General features: G+C 36.9%; 1 long non-coding RNA gene across 1 annotated transcript; it reads left to right on the plus strand.

The window, feature by feature from the left end:
- The first annotated feature begins 4,540 nt into the window (after positions 1-4,540).
- On the plus strand, positions 4,541-10,912 carry LOC119512671. The gene is made up of 3 exons (XR_005212430.1): positions 4,541-4,646; positions 5,118-5,201; positions 7,200-10,912. It is a non-coding gene; the product is annotated as an uncharacterized LOC119512671 (long non-coding RNA).
- Positions 10,913-13,508: the final 2,596 nt, after the last annotated feature.

Here is a 13,508-nt window from a genome sequence, read left to right on the forward strand (position 1 = left end):
TTAAAAATGAGGGTAAATGATAGAGTGCATGAGATTCAAAAGGTATGGAGAAGGTTTGGAGTAATTATGGAGTATGCAGAAATGATCTAATTAGCAAGACATAGTATAGTTCCCAGGTATATTTGAAAACCTCTGGAACTTGTGAATCTGTGCTTATTCCTGGATCAATATCTTACTCATGTATTGTGTAAGATGTAGTAATGTATTTGAAGTCATTGAATATTGAGGTTTTTGTCAGTAAATGTTGTAAACAGTCAGAGGGACATAATGTTTGCCTTGGTAGTATCTGTTGAAATTACAAACTCTGGAGTAAACTTGGCAGTAAAAATGAGAGCTACCAAATGATGTTTCTTGAGAGGCCAGTGCAGTATACTTTTCCCTGTAGTATGAGAATCTAGGTATAGGGATTATCTTTGTGGAGAAACCAGGAGAGCAGGTTGTACCCCACAGTGGGAACTCTGATGTTTGTTGTGTGAGGGACATTCCCTGTAAAAACCTGTGAGTGATGTGTAAAACTCCAGGAATTTATACTTGGGGAAAAGCAGAGAAAAATTCTAATTCTAACTGTTTAATTTTCTATCATGTAATTTTGTCATAATAAAATATTCTAAAATTTCAAAAAAAAAAAATTAAGTAAAGGTAAAACTTGTAAGATTCTTAAGGGACAGGAGGGGCACCAGGTTGTGAAAACAAATCCCAGCTGAAATATGTAGGCTTTGAATCCCCACTACATAGCAAGCAGATCCCACCTAATAGAAGGGGCTCAGCTTAACTGGCAGCCCAGGAGCAAGTCATGGAATTCTTTGTGACTCTGTTGTGTCATCTGGCATCCCAGGAGGTGCACCCCCCAACCCACCCACTACCACCCACCCCCATTTGGAATCTTTGACTGAAAACCCTGAATCTGTAACCCCAATCTCAAGTCTTTGATTGACAACCCTGAACACATAACATCAAGATATCAGTTCCAAATAAAACTGTTCCCCTCAGATAACAACTGCAACCCCAGTAAACGTATATGTGATGAAGACATGAATGTTGTTTTAATGACACCAGATATAGTAACAAATTTTGAACTCACTATGTATTTATGTGTTATTTGTTTTTAAGATATTTGAAATGTTTTTAGAGAATCTGACAGGTTAGAAAATATCTGGCATTTTAGACAATTTTAACTAAAATACTTAGGATTTGACCAATGAAGGATGTAGTGAATGCTTAAATGCCTAAGTGGATTTGGTTTCATGTATAAGTTTGATTTTCATGCTATACAGATTTTAAGAGCATTTGACCTACTAGATTTAACTAGCTGCCAGGCACTGGTCCAAGTGCTTTGTATGCACTAACTCAAGTAAAACTCACAACAACTCGATGAAGTGTGTCCTATTGTTATAAATGAAGTTTATAAACAGTGTTAAAATGTGTAAGAGAATTTGATTTGTTAGATTTGTATGCTTTTGTGACTTTAATGTGCAATGCTTAAAACTTCAGTTGCATTTATAAATAGCATTTAAAGGGGAAATTTTAAATGCCAAATTAAGTTCATTGAGCATTGTAATCAAAGAATAAGTGAAAGTATTTATCATAAAATTGATATTTTTTAAATGAATTTTTGAGATTTGTGTTTAAATGCTTAACAACTAGGCTTAAAAATGCACAGCCCTTAACAGAGATTATATGTGGGTGGGATTGTGGTTGAAAGGGAAAGTTTAGGGTCGTGTATGTCACTAGAAGGAAAGCCAGAGGATGAAATGGGACTGAATAACATAGTGAACCATCTTCAAGGTGAAAATGTTCTAGAATTGATTCTGGTGATGAATGTACAACTCTGTGAATATAATAGAAGACACTGATTTTACACTTTAGATGGGTTGTATGGCATGTAAATTTATCTCAAAAAAAAAAAACCACTTAAAAAAAAAAGAACGCATGCACTTAACCATAAAAAAAATACAGCCCTAATAAATTAAATATTAATTACGACAGAAGCAGCTTTGAGTTTCTTTCCATATACACACACACGAAAAAAACCCTTCATACATTTAAAATCTCAATTGACGATAGTTATAGCACTATTTCACAAAGGGGGAAACTGAAGTAAAGTCAAATATCTTCCCAAGGTGATAGAAGTAGGAGTGCCCTGCCCTGCATTCCAACCCAGACAACACCAGACTGGAAAGACAGCACACTCCACTGCTCTTCCATATCACCTCGCACTTTGTGAAGATTCCACTTCTATAGAAACATTATGAATACATGATCTGAAGAAACTTACACCAATATGGCAACATTGGTCTTTCCAGGAGTGAGAATTACGAAGGGCTATTATTTTATTTCTCTGATATTTAAGATTTTGTTACTGGACCAAGACAGTGGATTCTTTTGTCCTATGCGCTCAAATGACCAATTCCTGAGATTCCGGGGTTTCAGAGAAAGTTTAATTGCTAGGCGTGAAGCAGGAGAAAGATGGCGTATCGGTCCAAAATCTTTCTCTCCAAACTGCAATAATTCTGATAGTTTTATAGTTTCAAAAGATGGGCAGGTTTTAGGATAATGAGTACAATGGCCCCAGATGATGTCATTAAAGGTGATTTAATTACTGAGCATGTACAGATTGATTATATGCTTAGTCACAGAATGTATGTAAGAAAATGGTGGTCTTAATATGGTGATGGGCATGATTTTTAGTATTATGAGGTACAGGTGACTTGTAGGTTAAAGTCTAAGCTATTGCCCATATCAGGCTGGCCCATTTTGGTTAGATCCTGCTTCAGTTATCAATATAACTTTGGGCTTGGGGTGAGTTAGTTCTGGGGTGACCTAAGACCCTTCATTAATAAACATTAGGGGCTGTCTTTAGTGAGCATAAGACTTTGAAGTCAAAAAACTGGATAATGGGTACAAGTAAAGGTTAGTCACAAGGTTTTTACAATCACAAGGGCACAAGATAGAGGCTATGCAGTCATTATCAGAGATCAAGGCAGCTGAATTACAATTCAGGTTTCAGGTATTTCCCTCTGTCTACTATAATATACCAGAAAGTAGAAAGGAGTATCTATCTAATGACAGTGATCATAATCAGTCCTGTGCTGGTTTGAATGTATTGTGTCCCCCAAATGCCATTATCTTTGTGGTCTTGTGTGGGGCAGACCCTTGGGTGCTGGTTGGATTTGCTTGGAGTGTGCCCCACCCAGCTGTCGGTGATAATTTTGATGAGATGTTCCCATGGAGGCGTGGCCCCACCCATTCAGGGTGGGCCTTGATCGGTGGAGCTATATAAATGAGCTGACTCAAAGAGGAAAGAGAGTGCAGCTCGGAGTGATGTTTTGAAGAGGCGCAAGCTCGCTAAAGAGGAACGTCCTGGGAGAAAGCCGTTTTGAGGCCGGAGCTTTGGAGCAGATGCCAGCTGCCTTCCTAGCTAACAGAGGTTTTCCAGAGGCCACTGGCCATCCTCCGGTGAGGGTACCCGATTGCTGATGTGTTACCTTGGACAGTTTGTGGCCTTAAGACTGTAATTGTGTAGTGAAATAAACCCCCGTTTTATAAAAGCTTATCCATCTCTGGTGTTTTGCATTCTGCAGCATTAGCAAACTAGGACAAGTCTTTAAATCCTGACTTCTCAGTTATAATTTGAGTAAAAATTTTCCCATCCTTTGACCCCGTTTCTCAACTATCTTTGCTGACAATTTAAAATTAAGGGAATTTTACACTCTTTATATTTGACTTTTTTCTCTGTGCAGCCAGCATTCTGTCATTTATGAATACCTACTTCATGGCCTTTTTTTAAAATTCCTGTTCTTGCTTCAAATATCACCTCAAATTGACATCATTTCCTGGTGAAATATTTTCTTATGCCCCATAGAATTACTCTTTAAACTATGCTACATTTTTACCTACTACATGCTTTTATTATTAAACTTATAACAGTAAACTATAATTGTTTTTCTAGTCCTCTGCCTCCCCTATTAGAATTTCTGTGTTTTACTTGCCTTGTTTCTCAGCGTCTAACACAGAATCTGCTTGTTTAAACCCAACATATTCTGCAGTGATGGAAGCTGCAGAATACTTTGCATAGGCAATTATACAGATTTTTTTTTCTTTTCTTAAAAGCCATACTCTCTTTTGATCCTTTAACTTTTTGGTCTAGCTTTGGGATATATGAGACAATCAGAAATTCAGGTTAAGAAAATGTCAGAAAACTCGAAAAATTGAACCCTGTCTCTGAAAAACCGTTCCAAGTATGTGGCTAGAGCGGGGAAGGGAAAACAAAGCAGAAATTCCCTGATTTGCCACTTCTCGGCCTGGCAAGGCGGGGAAAGAGCGCGGGATCGCGGACTGGTGACCCTAAGAGTTTGCCTTCTCTTCTAGGGAAGGGGGTTTCTTGCCCTCTGCGAGAAGATGATCTCGCTCCAGCCCACTGTGAGGAAGCCCTGCGGCTACCACGCGCTCTCTGGTGCTTCACCCCTCCCCTGAGTCTCCGCCCCTGACGTCCCGGCCAGTTCTGCACCTCCTTCCCGCCGCGCACTTCCGCCTCCTGAGATCCGGCCTCCTGAGATCCCGCCCCGCCCGCGCGGCCCTTCTGGGCTCGGGCCTGCGCGGGGCGGAGCCTAGTGGAGGGCACTTCCTCCCCTTCCTCCTCCCCTCCGGTGAGTCCTCCGCGCATTCCCTCATATTTCGCGGTCACTTGATCCCGAGGACGAGACAGAGAATGGGCGGAGGCAAACTCAGGGCGTATCCCCCTTAGTGCCCTGTCCAGGACGGGGTTCGGGCGACGACGGGTGGCCTCGGGGTTGCGTCGCCTTCCCTCAGGTGCATCTTTGCTGAGAGAACCTGACGGGGAGGCTGGGTCCTCAAGAACCGTGTGGGCATTTCCTCCCCTTGGCTCTCTAGCCGGACCGAAGTGGAAGTGATAGGAATTGAATAGGTGAATAGGTTGTCGAAAGGGGAAGAATACAGCTAAATTACGAAGTACCTAGCCGAAGAAAAATCAGGGAGCCAGGACATGAGACAGTGCTAAATTTTTCTGAAGCGAATTCATTATCAGTTAAAAACATACAAATGGTTAGAATCACCATCTAAATGTCACTAATTTCAAACTACCTTTTAATTAATTACAGCCCACCGGATGTCTGTTCATTACAGTAGACACCTGACCTGATGCTTGCTGAACAAGTTCGGAAACAATATTTAGAGAAATGCAGGTAGGAAGCAGGAAATGACTGTATTGGTGTTTTCAGGATTCCCTTCAGGTGTCTGAAAGATTGTGGGGTAAAAAACTCCAACGAATGTATATCCCAGACATAATCAAGACTGACATGAAGCCACCGCCATCTAGGTTTCTCCATGTCTGTATGAGGTCAGTTTGTATTCACAGCAAATTATTGGCTGCTGTAAGCCCCTGTGATCAAAATGAAGCCAGATGATTTAGCACGAAGTTTTCTGCCTGTGTTATGGGAAGCTGAAAACATTGCTTTCACACATCTTGTAGGGAGTTTAAAGGGGAAAAAAATACCTGCTTCTGCTTTTAGTGCTTAGCATTGTACTGGAATAATAGAAGCTATCCTCCAGCTTCTGTGAATTTTTGCCTAAGGAAATGTGTAGTGCGGGGACATACTTCATAACTAACTAACCCTAGTGAAACCTTGTCCTTTAGAAATAATTCAGGAGTAGTTGGTAGCAGAGTGAAAGGTGAACCTACCCCACTGACAAAGACAAAGTGAAAATTCCTAGTGTAAGCATCCATGCAAATCTATCGGGGAAAGGAGATACAGAAGTTCTTGCTGTTTCTGTTCTTTCTGCTTCTGACGTAAAGGATGGGTGAACATGGTTAACAGCTAGAACTCAGGAATAAAGCATGAGAAAAGGAAAGAGTTCTTAATTTTCTTTTTGAGATGCCCCAGGTAGAAATTTTTAAATGTGACGTTTGTTTTTATCCCACCTAGTATTAAAAGGTTTATTGAAAACTGGCTATATTCTGGATGCTTTCTGTTCACTAAACAGATATTCTGGACACTTTCTGTTCACTAAACAGAACTAATTATTTCATTTTCACAACTCTTTGAGATTGCCATGATCCTCTTTTTACAGAGAGAAAAACTGAGGTTTTAAGAAGTTAAGATAACTTGCCTAAGGTCACGTGGCTAGTAAGTGACTAGTTTAGGATTGAACTCAGATCATCCATTTCACCAAATTAAAAATCATGCAGAAGAAAGAAAAAATCTTGCAGAATGCAGGTGTATAAATTTGTCTAAGTGCATCAAACTATACAGTTAGAATGGGTGCATTTTATTGAATATAAATTCTACTCTAGGAGGGTTGTTTTTTTTTAAATGCAAAATAATGTGTTTTTTTAAGAGAAAACTCACCAAAGAAACTGAGCATTATGATGATTTAACACACAGCAGTTTCTGAGGACAAAGGGAGGGCAGTGATGTGTGTGTGTGTGTGTATATATGTTAACTACACTAACCTACACATGGAAAGATTGGTGACACCACTGCCAAGGACTATTCATTCAGGTGACTTTCCCAAAATTCAGATAATGATGTATAGAAATATCAACCAAGATGCTAGCCTAGGTTAGGGACATGCAAGTCGGTTCTGGAAATCAACCAAACACACATAAAATTGGAAAAGAAATCCAAAGTACGTGATGCCATACCTGTCTAACAAAAATAATATCCCAAGCACAAGACACTAAAAGGATCAGAAATTTTTGCTATTGGGTATTCATTAAAGTCACATTTTCTGTGTGTAATATACTGTGTGTTAATACTAAGCATTGTGATTATAATCTGTGCAGCAGAACTTAGAGGTTTTTTATTTTTCATTTATGATTTGTTGAACAGTTGGTCAAAACAAGCAAGCCACCAACTGTTAGTACTTTTGTATTTGAAGTCTCCATTTGGCTATTTAAAGAGAATGTATGGAATACTTTTTTCATTTTATTAAATTCTATTTTAATGCTTCACCAGAGTTTCAGAAACATTTTGAATTTAAGTTTTCTTAATTAAAGTTTACAAATCAAATATTTTGTGAATCAGATATTCTGAGTAATCATGGTGGCCAGACACAAAATAACTCAGTTCTTTCCACAAGTGGGAAAAACTGTCTTTGTTAGGATGCTTAAACTGAGAGTTGTCACCCCATCCAACCTCTCCATATGTCTGTATTGTTCAACTTAGCTCAAATATTGACAGGTTCCACCAGGCCTCAGAATGGAATATGACCAATGGAATTTCACCATTAGGAATTCTGCACAACCTTTCATTTTCCAAGAGAATATCTTCTTCAGCAACAATCTCGAAGGCAGTGACATATCTTGGAATGAAGAAGAAAATGGTTGTGAGATAAAGTATGAGTTATAAGGCAATTTGAGCAGGACATATATTCAGCACCCTGCATGAAGTACAAGAGGAGACTCTGGCCCAGCGCTCTCCATCAGCAGAGTTCTTTTGCAAGGTCTAGCATGACAGAAAATCGCTACTCTTAGTAATTAGATATAACCAGGATAGTTGGGGAGCAGCAAGGGCCGGAGATGAGACTTGGTTAATATGACCATCGCAGCTTCTTACTGGTGTAGCTAACGTTCCTATTTTACTTCTTTAACGTTTGTTAAATACTAGTGTCGCTTACTTAGCAAAAAGGCAGCTGTGTCTTCTCAGACTTGTGTAAGACTATAATTGAGGGATACCAAAAATGGGTCTATTTCAACTAATTTCTTATACTGTTTTTCTTAACTTATCAATTGAATTATAATGATTCATTCCAGAAATGTGCCAATTTATTTACCATAATCTTGAACAGATGGAAGCAACTTCAATACATAGGTGTGTTATCCATAATAAATGCACCTTTTTTTACCCTGTCCAATAGCATATAACCTTTGTCTGCCTGATAAACATTGGGATAAATTTTCAAAACTGTACTTAAAATTGTTAATATCTTAAAAAAGTTTATGACCTTTGATCCAATAATTGCCCTTCTCGGAATCTATCCAAAGGAAATAGAAATTCAAGTAAGATTTATATATGAAAGATTCTCACTGAAGTGTCATTTATAATGACAAAAATTGAAAAATCTAATCTAAATCAATGATAGTAAAATTATTGAATAAATTGATATATCAGTTTATGATTATTTAAAAATTTGGTCATTTAAAATTTATTGGCACTTAAAAATGTTTTTCAAGTTTACTTGATCATATAAAATATCCCAATTTTGTAAAAATATATGTATATGCATGGAAAAAAGACTGGAAGCAACCACATCAAAATATTAACTCATTGCTGAAGAGTAGGATTTTTCATAATTTCATTTCATTTTCTTTGTACTTGAAATTTTTTCATATTCTCTATAATGAGCATTTTTTTATAAATAAGAAAATAATAAATTCTACTTTAAAAAATTTTTAGGAAGTGTATTAAAGTTCTCTGGGGAAAGTTAATAAACATTTGACTTCTTGATTCATAGCTAATATTAGGGCCCCATGCTAAATACTGTAGAAGTGCCAAAAGAGAAGGTTTTTTCTATTGAAACAGTCAAATACAGCTGTGTATAAATATGTCCTAGGAAAAGGTCTGGAAGGCTAGACATTAAGGTAGTAAGTCTCTGGGCTGGTGGAATTATGAATGTTTTCACAGTATTTTTGCTTATCACTATTTTCAGATTGCTCTATAATGTGCAAATATGGCCTTTTATCAAAAGAGGAAAAAAAGGAGTTTGTCCTTTGTGGCTTTAGAGTGTTTTAAAATAAAAATTAATTAAAAAAAAAACACGAAAGAAAATTTTTTTAACTTTGTTAAAAAAAAAAAAAAGATGCTACCCAGAGCTGTTAGAATTAGCCCATTTGAGACCCTCCTAACTTGCAATTAGGAATACAAATTACTAATTACTCATCATATGGAGTTTTGACAGATTAAATAATATAGCCTTGTATTTGGTATCTTCTTAATACTTGGGAGTAAAAAAAAATAAATCCTTTGACATTATCTATAAAGCAATTTAAGAAATCTTAGAAATCTCAGTTATGCAACTGATGCTATTCCTAAACTAGATTAAACAAACGTCTTACATTGGCAGTTGTATCAATGCAATGGTACATCAATAAAGGATTTAAAAACCAGGAAGGTATTCCAGTAGGGATGAAAAAAACACCACCATGTGGAAATAGACAAGATTCCTAAAAGAACAGCATCAAGTTTATAGCTGGTCTTTAAATAAAAACAACTGGAACATTTTTTCTTGTCACAGGATTTTGAGATAGAACCTTATCAGTGGTTGGTAATCTGATCCATTTTACAATGTATATAAGCACTGTGTTTGATATAAAATAGTTGTTCAATATCTTTTTGTAAATTTTTTTATTCAAACTTATGCAAAACAAAATGATTCCTACATTTAGTTTACAAACAAAGTTGGATTACTTACTGAACAAAATATACAATGGTAATATTTTTCCCTAAATTTGAGTACCTGGAGGAAAATACATCTAACTAATTTGAATGCAAATCTGAAAAACAATGAAACAAAGTCATCTGATTGAGACAACGTGATGTACTAAAATGAGCTTTGAATGCTGGAGTCTATTATCAACATTGCCACTAACTAGCTTGTAACCTTGGGCTTCACTTTTTCCAGCTAATAAATAAGATGATTAGACAAGATAATCTCTAAGATCTCCTCAGACTTTAGAAGTGTATGATCTGAAACAAACATAAGAAGATTCTGAAACGTGAAGAGAAGACCAGCTAGGAACCTTAGTACCCAAGGAATAACATGGTAATAAATTCTCTTGAGTTGTCTTTTTGCTTCATGTATCTCAGATTAGGAACTGAAGAAGCTGGCCACAGGTGACACAGATTTAAGAAGAAAAAAAAAAGCCCAACAAAAGCCTGCTTTCTTTAGCCACGCAACCCTGTAAAGGAGAGCCTAGCCCTGGGGTATGGTAGCCAGGGTCCTCATCAGCCAAGTCATCTTGTCCATCGACACCAAGCCTCAGAACAAGGACCATGTGATTTAGGCACAACACAGGGCCAAATTCAAGTTCCCCGGCTGCCAAAAAAATCCCTATCTCCAAGAAGTGGGGCTTTACCAAGTTTAATGCCAATGAATTTGAAGTTAAAGTGGCTGAGAAATGCCTCATCCTGGATAGATTAGGAGTCAAATACATCCGCAACCATGACCCCTTGGATATGTGGTGCATCCTGCACCCGTGAAGGCTTTGCCAGCACTGCCCTCACTGACTTGTGCTCACCAATAAACTACTTCCTGGCCTTCTAAAGAAACAGCAGAGATCGATGAAATGGAAAACAGAAAAATGATAGAGAAAGTCAATGAAACAAAGAGCTGATTCTTTGAAAAGATCAATAAAATTGGCAAACCTCTAGCAAGAATGACAAAGAAAAAGAGAGAGAAGACACAAATACTAGGGATGAAACGGGGTATTGTTACAGACCCTGCAGACATCAAAAAAGATGGTGAGGGAATACTGTGGGCAACTCTACACACAAAAATTTTACAACTTAGATGAAATGGACCAATTCCACAAAAAAACACAACTCACCTAGTATGAAATAGATTATTAAGATAGCTTTAATAATTTAAAAACTCCAAAAAATGAACTCCCCAGGCCAACGTGGTTTCACTGGAGAATTCTACCAAATGTTTAAAGAAGAATTAACACCAATTCTACACAATCTTTTCCAGGAAATAGAAGAGGAAGGAACACTTCCCAACTTATTTTGTAAAGCTAGTATTACCCTTATATCAAAACCAGACAAAGGCAGTACAAAAAAAGAAAACTAGAGACCAATATCCCTCATCACAGTAGATCCAAAAATTCTTAACAAAATTTTAGTAAATAAATTCAGCAATACATAAAATACTTATACATCATGACTATGGTGTTTATTCCCAGGATGCAAGGTGGGTTCAATATTAAAAAGAAAAAAAAAAAAAAAAGAATCAATGCAATCAGCCATTAACAGGACATAATATATAATCCAATATTAACAGGTTAAAAAAAATTGCGTGATCATATCAGTCAATGCAGAAAAAGTATTGGACAAAATTCAGCACCCATTTATGAATAAAAACTCTTAGAAAACCAGAAACAAAGCAGGAACTTCCTCAACTTGAGAAAGACCTTCTTCAAAACCTACTGCTAACATAATACTTAATGGTGAAAGACTGACTGCTCTCTCCCCAAAATGTGGGACAAGGAAGTCCACTCTCATCACTCTTGTTCAACATAGTGCTGGAAAATCTAGCCAATGCAGTGAAGCAAGGAAAGGAAATAAAAGACATACAGATTGGGAAGGAAGAAATAAAACTGTTCCTATTTGCAGATGACATGATTGTCTATATAGAAATTCCGAAGTAATCTACAAAAAAACAAAAAACAAAAAACAACCTCCTAGAACTAATAAATGAGTTCAGCAAGGTAAGAGGATACAAGATAAATGTGCAAAAACCAATTGCATTTCTATATACTAACTATGAACATGTGGACACCAAAATTAAAACTACAATATTATTTATATTCACATATACAAAAATGAAATGCTTACATGTAAATCTTTACAAAGCTGAAAGGTACAGAGCACTAATGAAAGAAATCAAAGATCTAAATAAGTGGAGGGTCATAACATGATCATGAATTGATCAGCGAAGATGCCAGTTTTTGCTAAGGTGATATACAAGTTTAATGCAACTTTTATAAAAATCCCAGCAAGGTGTTTTGTAGATATAGACAAGATTATTCTAAAATTTATATTGAAAGCTATGCTGGTTTGAAGCTGTTTTGTACCCCAGAAAAGGCCATATTCTTTTAATCTGTTCTTGTGAGTGCAGATCTGTTGTGGGTGAGACCTTTTGATTAGGCTGTTTCAATTGAGATATGACCCGCTCAATTCAAGGTGGTTCTTAATCCTTTACTGGAGTCCTTTAAGAGAGGATAAAGGACAGAAAAAAGCTAAAGAGCTCAGAGAGAGAGACAGGCATCCAGAGAAACTTGGAGGAAAGACCTTAGAGGAGCTGAGAGAGCCATTGAAGCCAGGAGCTGAAAGCAACAAAACCCAGGAGAGAAGGACCAGCAGATGCCAGCCATGTGCCTTGCTGTCTGACAGAGGAACCCCGGATGCCAGTGTCCTTTCTTCAGAGAAGGTATCATCCTGTTGATGCCTTACTTTGGACATTTTCATGGCCTTAGAACTATGGATTTGTAAACTAAAAAATCCCCATTTTAAAAGCCAACCCATTTCTGGTATATTGCATTCTGGCAGCTTTAACAAACTGAAACAAAGGATAAAGGAACTAGAATTGCTAAAATACTTTTGTAAAAGAATAGTGAAGTGGAAGGAATCAGTCTACTCAATTTCAAGACACACACAGCTATAGCAATCAAGACTGTGTGGTGTTAGCAGAGGGTTAGACACACAGATTTTTGGAGCAAATTAGAGAATCTAGAAATAGACCCATACAAAAATGCCCAACTGATGTTTGACAAAGATGCAAAAGCAATAAAAGGAAAAACTGATAAATCGAACTTCGTTTAAATTAAAAACTTTTGCTCTAATGAGTGTATGGTTTTCTATTTGGGGTGAAAGGGAAGTTATGATAATGGGTGGTGATGTGATTAATTCCACTGGATGGTATGTTTGGGAGGGGTTGGGATGGTGTGATTTATGTTTCACAATTGAGAAAGAGAGGAAGAGAGAGAGTAACAAGATAATGACAATTAAATGGATAGGATTGAAGAATGGAGGAGAGAAGGCTCAAGAGAACATTAATGGGACATAAAGAAAAAGTAGAATGTAGATTGTAAACTGTATATCAATATTAAATGTTTTGAACTTGATAACTGCACTGAAGATGATTACATAAATGAATACTCTTGTTCATAGGAAATATACAGGGAAGTATTATGTGCGACCTACTTGCAAATGTTAAGAAAACAGATGATAGGTAGATAGATAGATAGATAGATAGACAGATAGATAGATAGAAAGAATGATACGGCAGAAGTGGCAAAAAATTAAAATTGGCGGATCTGAGTATCTGGAGATGGTGGTGAGGGGAAGTTGGAGTTCTCTGTATAAGATTTATATTATTTTTGCAACTGTCCTCTAAGTTTAAAATTATTTCAAAATAGTTTTTTTTTTTAAGTAAACAAAACAACCAACCCCTCCCCCCCCAAAAAAAAAAAAAAAAAACCCACCAACCTGTAAATCACATATCCAGTGAAGGACTAGAATCTCTAGAATGAAAGAAGAATTCTTAAAACTTGACAATTAAAAAACAATCTAATTACAAAATATGAGCAAAAGGCATGAAGAGACATTTTGCCAAAAAATGTACAGATGGCAAATTAGTACATGAAAAGATGTGCAACCTCATTAGTCATTAGGGAAATGCAAATTAAAACTACAATGAGATATCACTACACACTTATCAGAATGGCTAAAGTAAAAAGTGACACACCATATGCTGGTGAGAATATGGAGAAA

Source organism: Choloepus didactylus, chromosome 17 (assembly GCF_015220235.1).
Source record: "Choloepus didactylus isolate mChoDid1 chromosome 17, mChoDid1.pri, whole genome shotgun sequence".
In the NCBI taxonomy this organism is placed as follows: Eukaryota; Metazoa; Chordata; class Mammalia; order Pilosa; family Megalonychidae; genus Choloepus; species Choloepus didactylus.